Here is a 3,689-nt window from a genome sequence, read left to right on the forward strand (position 1 = left end):
TTCATCAACAGACAGGGCAGGACAAGGGGCAGTGGGTGTCTTGCTTCACAAGACGTAGAGAATTGTGACAGCCCCATGGAGCATTGTCTCCCCACAATCAATGTCTTAATATATGAGAAAAAACCCATAAAAAGTCATTTTGATCATCATGATACGTGGTGTATTGTACATTAGTGACACATTAGATCAAAAACTGAAAGGCATTCAGAGTCTTTTGGGGGGAGGGCAAGACACTTATATTTTTAGAAACCAATCATTAATTAGACTTGAACCGAGTTCTTTCATCCAAATGAACATGACTTGAACAACCAGAGGTATATGAAGCACATGCAGCCATTGGCCACCCACTAACGAATGCTACTCAGTTGCACTAAGACTTGCTTATTTTCTAACATTTACTCAGAAAAACCACAATCATTAATGTGATGGATTTCAAGTAAAATACATGAACATGGCATTTTAGGGTCCTATTCTCTGCTGTAATAACACATCATGTACTGGCAAAGGCAGGAGTTGGCAATTATGATTAAACCGTAACAATGTAAAGAGAGCTTCAGCCAAGCACAGTGTAAAAAGATTCTGCTAATTACCTTGATAGTTTTATTTTAGTGTCTCTTTAAATACCTGTTACATATGCCATATGTCTCCGAAAAGTCTGTTTCTCTTTGATTGTTGACAATAACTCAAAAAACCTTTAACTGATAAATTTCATTATATTAAATATCTATTGTAGGCTGAGATCCTGTTTCATAATACAAAATTCATTAGTTTAATTTTGTTTTCAGGCAAAATTGGAATCTGTATCTGAAAAGAGAAATCATTGGGTAGAGAAAATACAGAGTGGTCAATTTGGAAGAAACACATTTACTATAACATGTTCTGTTTGACTTTACTTCTCTCACATTAAACAAAGTTTTTACAAGATAGTTTTGGTGAAAGTAGTTTATTAAAATCAAATATGTGTGATTCATTAAACCAAGACTGTGGCTTATTTTGAATGAATACAAATTCTTTCTCAAGATAGTTCTTCTCTAGTGTTACTTTAGAATGGACAATGATTCAATGTTGGAGAAATGGAATTATATTTCAATACGGGAGTCTAGATCTCAGCATACCTCAGTTTGTCAGAGATGCTGAGCTTTTAGAATTTAAATTTTGTGTTTTTAAATTAAAAATGACTTCATTTCAGCTCTGCATAGTGGCAGTACTATAGCCAACGAGGTTTATCTGAGGCCCAATTATTGCTAATTGAAAAATGACTTCATTGCAATTTTACTTAAGTATTTAATTAAGGTCGTACTGTACATTCTGTTAAATTTTGCTGTAGTCTTTAAAAATTCTTTTTTAATTACTTGGTTTTCCCCTTTCCTCTGTGTCCCACCAAGCCACATTATTCTCCCATCATGTAACTATCCTGAATGTATTCTTGTGTATTTCCCATGGCCCAGTCAGAGAGCATGAGACATACATATGACGTGTCTTCTTACTGTATTAAAAACATCACAATAACACAAATTTATTACTACATTTTACCTTTTAACTAATATTTTAGAAATCCTTTCAATTTAATGTGTATGTTTGTAGTTCTTTGCTTTTCATGGGTATAAAAATATTCCATGACATGGTTGCATCATAATTTATTGATGTGTTCCCCTAATAATGAGCATGTGTTTTTTTTCCAGAATTTTTGTCACCTTTCAAAAATGCTGTAATTAACATGTAATCTTATGGACCAGTGCTTTTATTCCTTAAAATAGATTTCTAGGATTTTGATTTCTAAAATGAAGTTTATTTGTCCTTAAAATTTAAAACTATGTATCGTTAGGTTGTTCCACAATTAGGCGATAGACATTCACGTTTTCTTCAACAACGAACTCGAGTAACATTTTTCTCTTTACTCCTGTACCTATAGGTTCTTATTCTTTGTGAAGCTGAATATTATAGCAAGGGCAACCAAATATACAGAAAAAAGCTCATTACATTTCAGCACCTACAGAGGGATTTCATGCTTTATGATTAATTTCCTTAGCCTGAATACCAATGGTTATAATGATAGCAATTTACATATTAATTATAACAAATATTACTGGGTTGAACCACATGAATTGCCTATTTCGATCAGTTTTCGCCTAAAGTATGCCAATTTTATGTGGTTCAAACTCACATTTCTAGGGCATTTTCTAGGCCTTACATTGATATCACAGAATTTTAATAGCGATAATAACTAGATTCATTGGTCATGTATTCTGTGCCAGACACAGTGCTCAAGGCATTATTGTCTCAGGTGTCCTTTGCCACAGTTCATTGACCCCCTTCAATGGAGACCTAGTATACTCCTCAGCTTGGTTCCAGGCTCTATCCAGGCCCCAGGCCTTGCGTCCTTTTCGCCCTGCTGTAATTTCATTTTCAAGTTCTGTCTGTTCCAGGTATTGTTTTGTAACACTCTTCTCCTTTCTTCCTTACCTATCCATACTATCCATCTGCCATAAAAACCAAACTTCCCTTGTCCCACACGTCAGAATTCCAGAAGTCACAATCTGATGAGGATTCCTGTGCGTTTGGAGGGAACAAAAGTTCAGCCATCAATCCCACCAAACTTTGAATTTGAAAACCATTGCCCAGGAAGCTACCTATTGTTGAAACTTCCATAAAAACGATTGGAAATGGAAATGAGTATCACTAGCTATTTTCTGTTGAGACTAAACTCAGAGGAAATGAACGAGATCATCTAAGTAACAACATATAATCGTGACAGATTTTAGGAATTCATATTTAAACACAAATTAAGGAAAGCAAATACATGTCAAACGAATAATATGTGAGTAGCAAAACCTGACATGGGTAGCAGAAATAACTGAGAAGCAATGATAACACTATAATCAGGATGTCAACAGAGGTAAATGCCATTTGCATGGGTGAGAGGAAACAAATGACAGGTGGCAGAAATATTCAAGTGCCTAAATGTCATGTGATAGTGCATTTTAAAAACATCTTTCCTTAGGACCAGGGCTAAAAATCTGTTCAATGCTTTCTATGAGATTTTCGAATAATATGGGTTAATATGTGAGTGTACTCTATCTGTACTCCAACTTCTTCTGTATATTTATTTATCCTTTATTCTCAAGTGCTTCCTAATAGACTAGAGAAAGTGTATAGTCTATTCTTTATTTGCATCTCATAGTGAAAGTTCATTTAGCAATGACTAAAAAATGTTGATGACTTCAGGCTTTGACACAGCAGACCTCGAAGAAAAAAGGTATAAGAGTGCAAAATGCACTTACTAATAATACAATTTTGCTGTTGAGAGCAGTATAAAAATTATCATTTAGAAAGAGCATCTTGGCCCAGACTGCTTGCATTTATATCCCTTTCACTGGCCCCATGATGTTGAGCAGTAACTCAATTTCATTGTGTCTCATTTCTCTCATCTAGGAAAGGGAATTAATGATAACATCTATGGTGAGATTTAAACATGATAACATGTATAAAAGACTTAGAAGAATCTTTGGTATGCAGCAAACTCTCTGTACATGTTCATAGTTTTAACTATTTTCATGGTTTTCCTTACTCGCATAAAGAATAGAAACTCAAAACTTACCAACACACCTTAGGCCTGGGTAGGAATTAGATTTATGATGAAGAGAGAAGACCTTTCATCAGACAGATCTGAGCTCGAATTCTGGCTTCTC

At 34.7% G+C, this 3,689-nt stretch overlaps 1 pseudogene; it reads left to right on the forward strand.

The window, feature by feature from the left end:
* Positions 1–1,187: 1,187 nt before the first annotated feature.
* Positions 1,188–1,338, forward strand: LOC118977033 (uncharacterized; annotated as a pseudogene).
* Positions 1,339–3,689: the final 2,351 nt, after the last annotated feature.

This window comes from Sturnira hondurensis, unplaced genomic scaffold (genome assembly GCF_014824575.4).
Source record: "Sturnira hondurensis isolate 20B ecotype Veracruz unplaced genomic scaffold, ASM1482457v3 Scaffold0021143, whole genome shotgun sequence".
NCBI lineage: Eukaryota > Metazoa > Chordata > Mammalia > Chiroptera > Phyllostomidae > Sturnira > Sturnira hondurensis.